The sequence below is a fragment of the Pinus tabuliformis genome, chromosome 1_2, assembly GCF_031772625.1.
Source record: "Pinus tabuliformis cultivar Carrire ecotype Pingquan chromosome 1_2, CPIR1, whole genome shotgun sequence".
NCBI lineage: Eukaryota > Viridiplantae > Streptophyta > Pinopsida > Pinales > Pinaceae > Pinus > Pinus tabuliformis.
In genome coordinates this window covers 940,529,988-940,546,362 of record NC_142298.1, presented here as the reverse complement: position 1 = coordinate 940,546,362, position 16,375 = coordinate 940,529,988, and positions in this window count along the sequence as shown.

The window sequence follows — 16,375 nt, the reverse complement described above, 5'->3', positions numbered from 1 at the left end:
AAACTTTCATTACTCCACCTTGAATAAAGGTTTTATATCCATTAGTGTCTAGTACTCCTAATGAAATGAGGTTTTTCCTTAGTTCAGGTACATGTCTTACATCAGTTAAAATTTTATTTGTCCCATCAAACATTTTAAGCTGAATGGTTCCAATTCCCACAATGTTACATATGACATCATTTCCCATGTAAACTACTCCATCATTGATTGGTTTATAAGTTTTAAACCATTCCCTATGAATACACATGTGATTTGATGCACCAGAATATAACAGCCAATGTTAATCATGACTAGACAAATCAACTGATAACACTTCATCACTCATACCTGTCTTGCATGCCGAACATGTATTTGTCGTGTTTGCTTCTTTCTTCTCTATTGAAGAGTCTTTTTTGGATGCTTGCTGTCTCTTCCAACAGTCCTTCTTCAAATGTCCCGATTTGCCACAAAACCAGCACTTTACCTTACTCTTCTTCCCTTTTGATTTTGAACGCGAGTCGCTATGCTTACCGGAGCATCTTTCTCTAGAACGACCTCTAGCAATCATTGCTTCTGATGTAGAGGTTTCAGAATTTGACCTCTTCCTTGTCTCTTCAGACAACAAAGCTCCAACAACATCATCAAATTCAAGGGTTTCTGATATACTTAGACTTATAGAAGTAACAAAATGATCCCATCACTCGGGCAACGAGCATAATAAAGTTATAGCTTTATCCTCTGATTCAAATTTTACTTCTATACTTTCTAATTGCACCATGAGAGTATTAAAGACATTCAAGTGATCAGTAATAGCTGTACCTTCCTTCATGCGCAGACTGTACAATTGTCGCTTCAGAAGAATCCTATTGGTTAAGGACTTTTTCATGTACAGCTTCTCAAGCTTTGTCCACAAACTAGCAGTAGTTTTCTCTGACACGATGTTAAACAAAACATCATACGCCAAACACAGTCGAATACCGCTCAGAGCTCTTCCATCCAATTCATTCCATTCATGATCTATCATGGTGTAAGGCTGTTTGGATTTTCCCAACAGCGCCTTCGCCACGCCTTGTTGCACAAGTAGATCATGCATCTTCACTTTCCAGATTTCGAAGTTATTTTTGCCATTGAACTTCTCGATCTCAAAACGAGCACTTTGAGTTTTTGCCATGTTGTAACAAACAGAATCTCCAATTCCAAATTAAAAATGCCTTTTCTTTATACTATAAAATGCCTCTGTCGTACCGTGTAATTACAATTTGAAAAGAAAAACAAAAACTTGCAGGTTTACCAGAAGGAAAAACTGCCTGGCACTCCTCGACAGCGGAAAACCCGCGCCTGAAACAAAATAAACTGCCTGGCGCTCCTCGACGGCGGAAGACCCGCGCCTGAAACAAAATCCGTGCAAGGCAGGAAATTGGCGCGATTAACCCTTTCGTTTCCACGCCAATAGCCCTTTCTGGCGCGTTGGCGCGACTGTTCCTGGAACTTCCGCGCCAATTGGCGCGACTGTTACTGAATAAACCATGCCAGCCCCTTCTTTAGCTCAAAATTGGCGCTGTTGTTCCAGCCAAAACCACGCCAACCAAAAAAGCTTCACTTTCCGCGTCTCTGTCACACGTACCAGCTCCACAACCAGAGTCCTGTAGGTTATGGGCCCTCCACGCTTCCGCTGCGCCGCTCTGATACCAATTGTTAGACCAAACAATGCGCAGCGGAAATAAAAATAAACATACATACACAGCACATACAAAATCACAAAACCATAACACAAAGATTTTAACGTGGTTCACCCAACCAATCTGGGCTACGTCCACCAGAACAGAGGCATCGGCAATCTTATTATTCAACAGGAGATTACAACAATTTTAATTCTTCACACATACTCTCAGCTCACCCTATTTTCTCTACACACACACAATCCTCTACGGGATTACATTTCTTATAGCTGGAGTATAAAACTGAATCATAAATTCCCTCACAACAAATATAGGATGCATTAACTCCTCCTCAAAAAACACTAGAGCTAATATAACAACTAATCCTATTATTGTCACATACATGGGATTTTTGCCAAATTTAATAAAACAGAAAATCTCAACAGAATTTGGATTCGACGATATAACTTTTCGTATACATCCTAAACTGAACTTTGAATCGACGCTATAACTTTTCGTATAGATCTTAACCCCTAGGTTATTTTCATTAAAAACTTGCTAACAAAATTTCATTGAAATGTGCATTGTTCGCCCTGCACCGAACTTCGAATGAGGTATTATTCGACGAATAGAATCGAACAATCGAATTTCTGAAAAAATTTCGAGCAATATGGTAGAATTTGGTAACTATGATATAATGTCACTGTTACAATCAGTGTGTGATTAAAATAAGTTATCTGGATTTAAAAAAAAATAGATAATTTATTTGAGAATGTAAATTTCTGTGATTTATAGTAATTTTTCAGGATAATTTTTTTTAGTAAACCACATTATGAATTCTTGAATCCAGCTGTTTCTAACCACTAAGTGTGGTTTATCATCAAGACGTTTGATGAATATTATCCATGTCATCTGATATATATACTACACAAATGTGTCTAAATGAAAGTTAGAAGAAAAAATAATTAAATTGAACTTTAAATAATGAAGGATAAGATATCGCTAATTATAAAAAAGAATTAATAAAATATTATTTAATGAAAAATTACTAATAACCAAGTTTTTCTTAAACAATTAATATTTAATTAATAAAAACATTATTATTTTCCTTAACAATTCTTAATATTATTAGAAACCATCTCCAACTAGTAAAAAAAAAAACCAATACCAATTATTAAAAAACAATTATAATGGAGAGAATAATTCCAAAAAAACCAAATATATATAAAAATAAATTAAGGAAAATAAAATAAATAAATAATAAAAATAAATAAAATAAAATAAATCAAGAATAAAACAAATAAACAAAATAAAAAATAAAAAATATATAATGAAATAATTAACTTAAAAAAAAAATGAATAAAAATTATTATTATTATTATCCAATTCTAAGGTCACAGCCAAGTCACACACCAAATTGGTGTATAAGGCCTCCTTGTTTGTGGGACAAGGGACACACTAAGATATCGTTAATTATAAAAAAGAATTAATAAAATATTATTTAATGAAAAATTACTAATAACCAAAATATTTCCCTAACATTTAATATCTAATTAATAAAAAACATTATTATTTTCCTTAACTATTCTTAATATTATTAGAAACCATCTCTAAAGAATGATTAAACAAAAAAAACCAACACTAATTATTTTAATACAATTATAATCAAGAAAATAACTCCATATATATTATTATAATAATAATAATAATAATAAAACTAAAATAAAATAAATAAACTAAATAAAGAATTAAAAATATAACTAGATAACCAACTTAACATAAGAAAAGAAAAATAATAAAAATTATTATTATGCAATTTTAAGGTGATTGCCAAGCCACACACCAAATTGGCGTATGAGACCCCCTTCTATGTGGGACAAAGGACCAAGCAAGACACCAAATTGGTGTATCACACAACCTTGTTTGTGGGACGAGACCAAGTGAGACACCAAATTGATGTATGGGACCCCATCGTTAAGTCTATGAAGACGTACATACTTTATCCCCCTCTGGTTTTGAACCTCTAACCTCTTAGGAGGAAACACATGCTCTTAAACATTAGGGCCACTCAAAATGTATAAAATGAAACTAAAACAAAGGAATCAATTAAAAATAAAATGAAACTAAATAAAGGAATCAAATAAATAATAACATCTATCACTAATTAATAAAATAAAATAATTATAATTATAATTAGAATAATTAAAAAATTAATTAATTAAAAAAAAGGAGAGATCAGAAAAGAAAGGGGAAGAGACTAAGAAGAACGAAAAATTCTAGGAGAAAATAAATGGGATCCAACAACTGTTAATTTTCCATCTATCATCCATATTCAACATATGAGACATTTTTTATTTTTTATTTTCGATGGCCTCCCTAAACTTGCGGTGAAGGCAATGGTTAATCCTAGTAATGACCCTAGACTCTTCCAAACAAGTGTGGTGTTTTGTCTTTTTATTATGTTTAGCTAGAACTAAGGACTGTGCCCTACAATGCTCGATATCAGCAGCATGCTCTTGATTTCTCTGATTTATAGGTCGACCAATTTCCCTACTGTATGGGGTCACACATGAACAAGGGATCAAATAGACACCTTTGATGCTCTTTAGGTCCAACGGATTTTAACAGATTGGAAAGAACCATGAATGGTGTTCAAGGGTCTAAAGGTTGAAAAGATCTTTTGTTTCCTTAAAATACAAGCAATCTTGTCAATAGTACCCTGGATATATAGAAGTTGAACACTGCCAACCAAATCCCTAGGGTCTTTCCTTGGTTTCAGACCTTTGCTCACATTTAAGAAAGATCTGAGACCTTGGAGCTTACTATAGCCATTATTCTCAAAGACTCTAAGGATATGGGTTTTCTCATTTTCCAAGTGCTCATCATTTGAAACCCTGAGAGCCCAAGTGGTCAATGTGTTGAGAACACCAACCTTTTGAGCCTGAAAATGATGGGAGCTAGTGTGAAGATATTGATCTGTGTGGGTTTTCATCTGAAAGACCTGGTGAGAAAAAAAGCCATAATATTTCATGGAGATAAGAACGTGCTACCATTAATTTCAGTTTCCATTGTGAACACAATGGAGCTAGACTATTATTCAGGGGCTGGAGGAAAATATCTAACTTCTCATGACTATGAGGCCAGTTGATGAAGGTATCATCCACAAATCTTTTCCAAATCTTAGGCTTGAAAGGAGCAGAAGGCAAGGATTTGGATTCAAAATCTTCCATAAAAAGGTTTGCAACCATCGAAGAGAGCAAGTAACCCATGAAAATTCTGGAGATTTGTTCATAGAACTCACCTTCAAAGCTAAAAAGGATAGAGGTAAAGTAAATCTCTACCAATTTAACACATTACCAATCATAATTATCATTACAAAATAAATTAATATCACTATTAAAATTCTTTTTATATAAACAAATATTATTATTATAGTTAATGTGAAAATTATGATTAATAAAAATAAATGTTATTATTTTTATTAATAATATTACTAATATTTATCGAGATTAAATTGAATATATTATTTTTACTTCTAAAAGGAAACGGACAAGGGACGGGAGACTGGGGGAGGAGGTTAGAATGGGGTAAGTTGAAGGGTAAGAAAACGACGGGGAGGTAGACGAGTGGGAAAGGGACGGGACAAGACAGGAGCTTATACACTTCAAGTCAACCCCAGAGTAGTAAGCGGCGTCGGCAGATAGGTTGGATGGTGACGTTGATGCGTTGACTGAACAATCAGAACAAACCCGTCATCAAACTTGGCGGAGGAGTCAACCACAACTGAAACGCTGGGGGAGCACGCTGAATTTGCTGAAAGCGTAGATACAACATTACACCACTATTTGTTGGAACTACTACACACCTACATGCAGACTCTTAGTTAGAGCATGTGACTGCATGCAAGATTCCTTTTGCATGTTGGAACTACTACACACTTACATGCGGACTCTTAGTTAGAGCATGGGATTGCATGCAAGATTCCTTTTGCATGATTTACTCCTTGATTTGCTCCTTCTTTAACTCCGCAACTGACTAGTTATCTCCGGAACTTGTTGTAGGTGTTGAGTCTTCTCATTGATCACCACTATAGTGCATTACCTTGGGATTTTCACCCAGTGATGCTATATCATGAGCATTGTAACATATTTTTGAATGCATCATTCTTTTCTTCTTTCGATTTTCTTTTAGTGTTTTTGCTCTGCAAAGCTGTGTGTTCAACCTTTACTAGCTAGATTCATCTGTGCAGGTTTTCTAACACATTTACATGGTATCAGAGCCCACAGGTTGCTAGATAAAAGGCGCACCAGTACTTTATTTTGCAAGTATTACAGCTTGGAGATCGAAGATTGACAGAAAAAAGGGAGTTTCCCAAAGCATCGATCCTAACACCGTACAACTATCATGAATGGAAGGACCAAATGGCTCGATACCTTCGTCATAAAGGGTTGTACAGGATTACCATGGCTACAGAAGTGGAACCCACTTCAGCCATAGAGAAATCCAAGTACCTCAACTGTATGGATGAGGCCCACGAATCCATATGCATGTGCATCTCTCCAGAGTTGCAGTTTCATCTATCTACCTGCAATACTCCCAATGAGATTTGGAAAAAGGTTGAAGAACTCTATGGGAAACAGGATGAGATGAAAGGACATCTGCTCGAAGTGGAGCTGCTATCATTGGATCCACGGAACTATGACAGAATTCAAGACTTCTTCACCAAATATAATGATCTATTGCTACAACTCAAGGGTTGTGGAATTGACAAATCCAAGGAGGAGAGTCGCCAAGTTCTCTCTATTATGTCAAAGCTTGGACCGGAATACTCCGTCTTTGTGTCTACATTTCATTCAGTAAGGCTCGCAACAGGTAAAACCTACACTATGCCTTCTCTCAAAGAATTTATGGAGTCCCTTATTTTTGAGCAAGATAAAATCATTGGCATGGGGAAAATCAAACCTCCAAAAGTACATGCACTTGCTGTGCATGATGGCAGCCACAATAAAAATCACAGATATGATTCAAATCAGAAAAATCAACAGCAAAAAGACAAAGGAAAAGCACATTCCCATCCAAAGAAGGAAGGGTACACCAAGCCCTTCAATGACTCCTCCGGCTCGAGAAATGAGAAAGGGAAGAAAGGAAACAGATGCACCTACTGTCAAAGAGGATTCCATCCAGAATCCTCTTGCATGAAGAAACAAATTGACCAAATGGCAGAAATCCTTCAGAAGCACAACCTTGGGGACCACATCCCTCAAGGCGCCAAGAAGAAAACTGAGGATCCGCCACACGGGAAATGTAACCATTTTCATGCTTTAGTTGCAATTAATTCTTCTCCTGATACATGGATTATAGATTCTGGTGCATCACATCATATGGCTGCTACAAAGGAAGTCTATTCCTCTTTGGATGCATGCAAAGGACCTCCCATCCTCATGGGAGATGACTCACCTATTGAGGTCACCGAAAAAGGTAGAGTGGAACTTTTACACGGAAGCTTTGAAGATGTGCTTCATGTTCCAAAACTTTCGGTAAACCTGCTTTCAGTTTATCAGATCACTCATTCTGGCACCGGAAAGAGAGTGGAATTCACTCCAGATGCAGTGAACATATATGATCTACATAGCAATGCCAAAATTGCAACTGGTGAAGTAAACAATGGAGCCAGACTGTATACATTTTCTGAATCTGAAGCTCCACCGCTATTCTCAAAGAAACAGCTAGAATCTGAAGATCCGCCAATTGTCGGTGAAGGAGCAACACCACCTGTGAATGAGCTCAATCGAAATGAAGAGGAACAAGGCTAAGGGCTCATGCTCTCACAAAACGTTGGATATGGAATTTGTGAGTCGATCCATGAATCAAGGGCCGAAAGTTGTTCCCTGCTTATTCGGCTTCTGGAATCACTATATGATGTGAAAATTTGCCTTTTGAATGCTGAGAACTTCGCTTTACTGAATTATCAAACTTAGTAAACTGCCTTTTCTTAGCAGGGCCTCCTCCACACCTTCCACTTTCAATGCAGAGCACACATCAATCCGTGCCCACAGTGAAAACAAAATAGCATTGGACAAATGAAGGTGAAATCAAGGTGAAGCGCAAGCAGCTTTTTAGATAATAAAAAAATCCAATAATTTTCTCACCATGCGAATCTCAGACCGTAAGAGAGCCAAGTCGACTCTCAAGAAAATGAGATTATTGTGAGGTGAATTAAGACGATGATTGATCTTAGCAAAATAGGGAATGACAGACGCATCTTTACAGCGCTTTAAAAACGTTAGATCGGCCATTATCTTGGAAATCTTTAGCAAGGTTCGTTGGAATTGTCAAACTTTATCGGCAATAACCCTCCCGTGCACGGGATATTATTTGAGAATGTAGTCTATAGAATCTGTAATGTGATTTACCTCAAGAATTATGTTGAAAAAGATAACTTAGTTTCAATAAAATTTCATTAAAAATAACTTACTTTTTAAATGAGATTCTCATTCATTCACATTGTGAAAAAGCTTTTTATATTGAATGTTTTCATTTAAGGGTTCTTTTATTGTGTTTATTAATTTTCCATATTTTTTTTATATTTTTTTTAATGGTTAATAATATAATTGTTAGTTAAATAGCTAATTTATTCTACTTAAATCATATTTTAATATATAAATTATTATTATTATTATTATTATTATTATTTTAAATTAAAATAAAAATTAATTAAATAAATAAACTTTTAATTACGTAAATAATGATCTTTGTTAGGGAAGTCATTTTCATGGGTAATGATTTATGGGAGGTTTCCTTTATGCTATGTGGGGTTCTTTTGAATGTGGTGATATTTAATTTGCCACAAAGTTACTTTCAATGGTATTGTATCTTCTCGTCTTTTGGAGAGTCTTCTAATGGTATTGTGTCCTCTTTATTTTGACAGTGTTTATAATAATCCCCCTCCAAATCCTTACCATAGAACTGATTAAGAGGAGGTGATTACTATGCTGACCCAAGATCCAAGGTGTTGCCATGGAAATGGGATCTAATTTTTTTTATCTATTCAACTTACTCAAAACAATAGTTTGACATCACCACTACATTCATCTCATGGAGACAATTTCAGTGATATAAAACTTTACCTCAATCTCACCTTCGGATAATGGGATGTGACCATTGAAGTCTCGACTATTTAGACAGTGCCACCTCATCGGCTTTGTCACATGGCTATTCCCATTTGGCTAGCCTCCCGACGCCACTAGAAATTGCTTATTGGTTATTGACCCGCTCATGGATTAGGTCTTGCCTATCAATACGAGTATATATGTAATTCAGACCGCCTAACCTTTAGCGCTCACCACACACACACACACACACACATATTTGATAGGCCATCACTTGTTAGTGACTTTCCTGTCACATGGATTTGTTACCCTAACTCTTAACACTTTATCCCTTTACGATTTTCTCTGGGAAAGGTCCTCCTGGTTGACTCATCTCATATTCCGATCTCATGCTAATCGAAAAGTAGTTGTCCTTTCATATCGAATGAATCCTCAATGTTCTTTCTCATTGGGCATCCACATTCTAGGATGACGTCACCCCTATGCCTCGTCATCCCAATCCAATGCACCTTCATCTCCTCCCGTGGTTTCCCTATGGGGATGATGTGTGCGGTGTGATTGGTTATGTGGGCCTTTCTCTACTCACTGGTTGTTCCCTCACTCCCAAGTATAGGGTGGATCCTCCTGCCACATCCTCCCAGTGATGAGTCACCTTGGCTTGCCTCACTATTGCACTTCATTGAACCTTCCGGGAGAGATTTTCTGGGGAACTGGAAGTTTCCCCTCTACGTCATGTGACGATCTACCAACAGCCAATCACGCAAGTTGCGCTTGCACTAGTCTACGGCTTGAGACGTATGTCAATTACAACATCTTCTAGGTCCTTATTAGGTCAGGCATTACCATTTGTGTGACTGTTTGCGAGCATCTAGGGCATGACCTATGGGCTTACGTCACCCTGGATTCTTCGTCAATCATTGATCTCTCGCACGAAATCCTAACCATGCATGAGCTGACATTGTGCTTGGTATGCCTTATGGTCATATGGGCTAGCAATCTGGCCTTGAAGCCAACCATTACTCAGCCTGATAAATCACGTTGTGAACATGGATAAGGTAAAAAGGCTAAGGAAAGTAGGTAAGACTTCTGTCTGGCTTGTCTTATGGACCATCTACAAATGATTTTAACCATGGCTTGCCCACGCTGATTGTGTCGAGAATGTGGGCCATAATGACATACTTATTCTGAAATATAGTGGTTTTTCTTAATGGCATTCTCCCATTCTCCATGTATCTTGCATAACTGGACTGAGTGATAATTTCATCACGCAATCTTGAACCTATTGGTTTTATAAATGATCCACCGCTTGGATTTCCACCATTTTGGGTTGAAGTAAGTACATTAGTGCTCCTTGCTAGGCTCATGAGGCTCAACCATTCTCCTTATTAGGAACTTAAACACACATCCATATCATTGACAATCATGCACACATAATGTGCATCATGTTTTCCTGAACACAAGCTAACCACTAACCCCATTAATTTCTCAATCATACACAGAGATTGATTTAACCCTATGAGTAGAAAAAATCAATATGTCCCATACCCATATAACACATAGGGAATTTCAACCAATTTAATCATACAAAGGACTAAGTGCCCAAGACATGCAGTCCTATTAACATGTCTTCCCTGCACTCACATGGATGTATTCACATCTGCAATACCTACATGAAAGGAATGAGTGCCAAACACTTATCTCAATATCTATTGGCAACTATGTTTAGCACAATGACTCTCCACCCCACTATAGACAAGCTACAACCACTATTACTTGTAGCTATCACCCCAAGCCAAATTCCAAATCTTGAGGTAGAGTTCTTTCAGAGGGAAGCCTTCAATAAATGCACAGTTGAACTATAACACCACCAAGCCACCATGCATTCATCTTCAATAAAAGCCACTGATATTTTGTAATGCATATGCACAAAAAGTTTCAATAGGGCTCTTCAGCTAGATTATAGCTCTCTCTAGCACCCAACAATCGTAGCTCGATTTGCTACCTTATTTGCCTCTTCTACAGTGGTCTTGAAATGCTTCTTTTGCAGATTTTGAGTGCCAAGAGGTTTTCTCCCTCTACGTATTTTGTGTGTGTGTATTTTTCAATCCTTCCCGAGAGCGCATGTATCCCTGGGTTGAATAACTTTTGGGTTCTCCTCCACGACTAACTTCCCCCTCTGCTCCATGGTGTTGTAGAAGTCCCCTTCTCTTAGACAACATATCCCATGTTGCTTTAATCTTTTTCCTATTCCTACTTGCTAAGGGAGTCAAAGGACACTTGCCTCTATCCCTTTTCCACTAGTTAATTTATGTTATAGTCATCCCACTCAACTAACTAGGACTGATATTTAAAAAAATAATTACCTCAATAAATCTCCTGCCTCAGTTAATGGAATCCATGTCTATCTGCCTCAATTAAAAGTATTTACATTGCATACATGGGGATAATAAATTACGTTGTTGCAATCCCCTTCCCCTTAGGGAACCACCTTCCTCAATGTTCAATGACACATATACAATGAAACACATTTGAAAAACAAACATACTATTTCATGGAGCTTTATAGACTCAACATTTCACAAGATTTACAATTTTCCAAGCATTTGCTTCAACCAACAAAAAGGATATGATAAAAATCAAGTTAGAATTTAGCCATCTCATAAAAGTATGATATACATTAACTCATAATTCATACATCTTTTCATTGATCCTCTTTGTAGTCTTTGTATGCTTTAGGCATGTCCAGACCAACTTAGATTGTTCTTTTCCAGTGTTGTTGTGTTGTTTCCTTCATTCCCTTGTCGTATAGTTTCAAATCATTGTTTCTGGGCACACCCTTAATGTGCTTTTGACCCCAATCATTTATGCTCATGACTAAGAACCCTAATTTACTTTTTGGCCTTCCCTTCTCTACTTCTCAGTCCCTCAGGCCATCTGATTACTCCCTCTCTATGTAGTCACTCACCTTCCAAGTTAAGGCATCCCCTTCTCCGCTTCTCAGTCCCTTAGGAGATCCATCACTTGGCAAGGCTTCCTCACATTGAAAGCATTTCAAATCCATGGCATATCCCTACCTCCAAAACTATCATATAGTTCATAACATGCCTCGTGGTGATTAATGGGAACCATTGAGTATTAGTGTCCCACAATAGCTCTATTCCTAAAATATTTGACTTTAAAATACTGCTACGATTCCACCGTACAATCAACTTCGTTCATTTGAATGGGAAATCCATATCCATTTCTACATCATGGGCACATAGATTTCATGAGACTCATCATAAATAAAATGTGATTCCATATGCTGCAAGGAATGTATCATACAAATGGTGGGAAATTTTAGGGTGCTTGAAATATTGCACCTTCAACATCTTTCTTTTCAACTCTTCTTTGAAATTAAACATAGATTTGGCATGTGCTTTTGTAACGCTCCTAGTTACATTGAGCCATTTATCTGGAGCCATCACTATTTCCTTTCTACGCCTCATCATATCTATAAAGCCATCAGTTGTTGGCCCAAGGTTCCTGTAAATATCAAGAAATGTACTTAGAGAGTGCAAAAGTATTTTAAATTTTTCGTAACTCTTTGTAGGGAGCTCCAACCTCTGAAGATCATTCTTCAATTTTGAATAATGAGTTGTGCACCTTTGTAACGTACATTATTGGATCTTTGTTTCCCAAGGAAGCTCATTAGGAATATCTGAAGGATAGGAGGGGATCTCAAACATCTAAAAATTAATTCACAACTCAGGAAAAATGTTCTCATCCCCATAAAATAAAAACATATATAGCTTTATAGTCCCTTAAGTTCAACAAACCATAAAAAATTCATGTATTAGAGATTCAACTTAGATAAAAAGCAGTCTGAAGAGACATAGGAAAAAAAATGAAACAACTAGTTATAAGAGAGGTGACATGCCTTCCTCCCTAGTAGTACCATTCGTAATATAGATATAGCATACAATGCCCAGAGCAACATGAAGTCCTTATTTTGATAAACCATACACCATAGTGTTTGATTCCCAGTATATATACGATCCAACCAACAACTTAGATTAGGGGGTGCGAAATTGGTTTGGCCCAAGATCTCGTCGATGAGAGCCTTTAAATCCCCATAAATGAAGATGTGATCCAACTATAGTCTCTTAACAAACCATAATATTCCCCAAAGTTTCATGATTTATTCTCTAGTGTTGGTATGAGGTCCTCCACTGTGGAAAATTTTATAATGTGATCGAGAGAAAATTCTGAGCCACACACTGAAACCACAGATGCCTCCCTGAGCAACATTGTCAAATAAACCTGCTGGAAAATGTATTTGAGTGTGACACGGTCTTAATCCTAATGCTTTCACAATATGTCATAGGTCCCCTTGTGTATTAAGTCATGCCAAAATATAGGAACATATCCTGGGAACATTTGCAGGTGTCCTTTAAAAGATACACAAGTTTCTCGCATGCGAAAGCTCCCAAAATATGTATAACAGTACAGACTTATGCTCCCCATGGATGCATACCCACCATTTGAGACATAGTTCCAATGTGGTGAATTGTTAGAAAGTGGGAAGTTTTAATACTAACAAAACCTGAGTGTATATCTGCAAGGTTAATGAGCACTGCAAAAAATGATTAAGAGTTGATTCCAGTGATTTCCTACAAAATGGGCACCATTCCAGTCCTTGGAAAACCATTTTGCACATGTTGTCCCAAGTAAGGACCTTATTATGGCAAACTAACCAAACAAGAAAGATGATCTTCGAGGGCACTTTCCATTTCCAAACTTTCTGAAACTGACATGAGTAAGTCAAGGAGTAGTATGAGGATAGGATATACATGTATACTTCTAAGACCACCATAAAGCCATGTTGTAATTTCTCGTACCATGTAAGTGAGTCCTCGTTCTCATTCTGACACAGACCAGCCAGGCATAGAATCTGAATATATTGTTGCCAAGCTATTGTATATTCACCACACATGCCAATTTCCGTCACGTCCTTCCAAATTGGATAATAGCCTCTCCATTGACTTATAACCCGGTCCAGAAAGGAAATACCTCTGGCATGATGAATATCAATTAATCCCTCCGAGAGGCAGCTAGAGGAAAAAACACCTATCATAGAATCTATACCAATCATAATTTGGTCCCCTTTTCCAAAGGACCACTGGAACGTATGTAAAAACCATCTCTTGACTTTGTAGAAGCTCAACCAAATGTAAGATCTTGATCTAACAACAATCCCTCCCCTTCTGAACCATTCCATAGCAGTCTTCCACTTCATGTATTTCACCTTAATAATATTCTTCCATAGTCCCTTGCCATAAAGTTCCCACGAGAGGGATTTAATGAGAAGAACCCAACCAAAAGCCCGCAATTCCAATAAACCCCAGCCATAACTCTCCTTTTCCTTTGTAATCGCTTCCCAATTTACCAGATGAAATTTTTGTATATCACCAATACCAGACCAAAGGAAGCATGTCATAATAGACTGAATCTTCTTTACAATAGACACTAGAAGCGAAAACAATGTGTCCAATATACTGATAATTGTTGTAGAGCTGACTGAATAAGAGTATATATACCCCCCAATGTGATCCACCTGTGAGTCCATCTATTCAATATGTTATGGAATTTATCCAGAAGCCATGTCCACTAGCTAACCCTATATTTATTCAGGTTCAATCTAAATCCCAGGTAGGTTAACCCATCCTCCAGTTTTTTTGATCTCAACTCCAAAAAGCCCAAGTATGAATTCAAGCTCCTCCCTATTGCCATTAGAGTAACGAAGGGTTGACTTACCACCAGTTGCTACTAGACCATATTTTGCTCCATATATCATTAGTATTGAATGTAATACAGTGCATTGAGATCGTGAGATTAGTAAAAAAGTGCGAACATCATCAACGAAGAACATATGTGATATCAAAACTCTATGAGCCGCTTAAACCATCCATGACTAGTATGAAGAGAAGTGGTGATAAGAAGAAACCCTATCACAACCCCCTGCCAGCCTTGAAGAAGCATGAAGGAAAACCATTAATCAAAACAACAAAACTTATCGAGGTAAGGCGAGCCATGTTCCATTCCACAATGTGCACCGAGAGTCCAATTTGAGTAAGAATTAGATGAAGAAAGGTATAATTAACATAGTCATAGGCCTTCTGAAGATATAATTTCATATACAGGGCCTCCAACTTTTTTTATAAATCGAATGTATGCACTCATGGGCAGTGGTAATAGCCTCGTGAATCAGCCGGTTTGAAAGGAAACCAAATTGTTCTTGAGAAATATGCTCAGAAAGAGTGGCCTTGATACAACCAACAATGATCTTAGATATCATTTTATAGGTAATATCATAGAGGGAAATCGACCTATAGTCCGATAAGGTGTGTGGATGAGAGTCTTTGGGAATGAGATCTAAAAAAATGGAGTTTATAGCCTCTATTATGCTTCCAATAGTGCGATATTCCTCAACCATATCCAGGAGATCATGTTCCATCAACTCAAAGAAATGTAAAAACAACCCCATCATCAAGCCATCTGGATCAAGACTTTTTTTCCTTCGCAAAATACTTGAGGACCAAAAGAATTTCATCCATAGTGATAGGGCAGAAAAGCGAAACATTTGTTGAGTCCATAAACATAGTGGGATAATTCTCAATCTCCCATAATTGGTCCTCAATATTGATTCCCTCACAAGTCGAGAGCATGCCCCAAAAATATATGACTACCTCCCTCAAGATCTCCAAAGTGGAATGCTTTCTTACCCCCGAGATTGATTTAATGTCCGAGATAGAATTATAGTTCCTTCTGCAATTAGCATATTGATGAAAAAGCATGTGTTTTGATTGCCTTCTTTGATCAAGGTTGCCCTATTTTTGAGTCGCCATGAAGTCTCTTATATGGCTAAAATAATCCTCTTTGATCTATGTTACATCATATCTTGATCCCACATAAGTTTTAAAACAACACATTCTAAATTTATTAAACATACAAGTTTATATATATAAAGATATAACTTTTACAGAAAGAAAAATTATAATCAGTTTTAAAATTTGTATTTTATTTATTAAAATTAAGCTAACTAATATTTTAAATCTAATTATTAGTGCCATACAAGTCCAAATTGAAGGCCCTAGTTGAAACAATTTTTTCTTTTAAAATATAGAACTACCAATACCAATAATACTAGATTTTATTTTGCATGAAAGTTCAAACTCCACAACCATGAAGTCAATCTAAGCATATTTGAGGCAAATGGATTTAAGGACAATAAGCATCCATTTAAAAAATCATGATATGCAAAAATATTCCTTGAATCATAATCAAATGAAATAGTGAAAACCAAGACTACTATTCATTTAGTAAACACATTTTGAAAAATCTATAACTTATTCCACTTTATATATAAATTTGTAATATTTTTCTAAAAACACAACATCCACTTGACAAGAACTATATTGTTTAGTTAAAATTTCATTTTTTCTTAAAAAAAATAAGATTGACATCTCAATACTCATAATGATTTAAGATGAATAGAAATCTATCCTATTATAAATCACAAACAAATTATTGCAATAAAATAATTAATATCAAATATTAATTATTCTTAATACTAATTATTCACAAACGA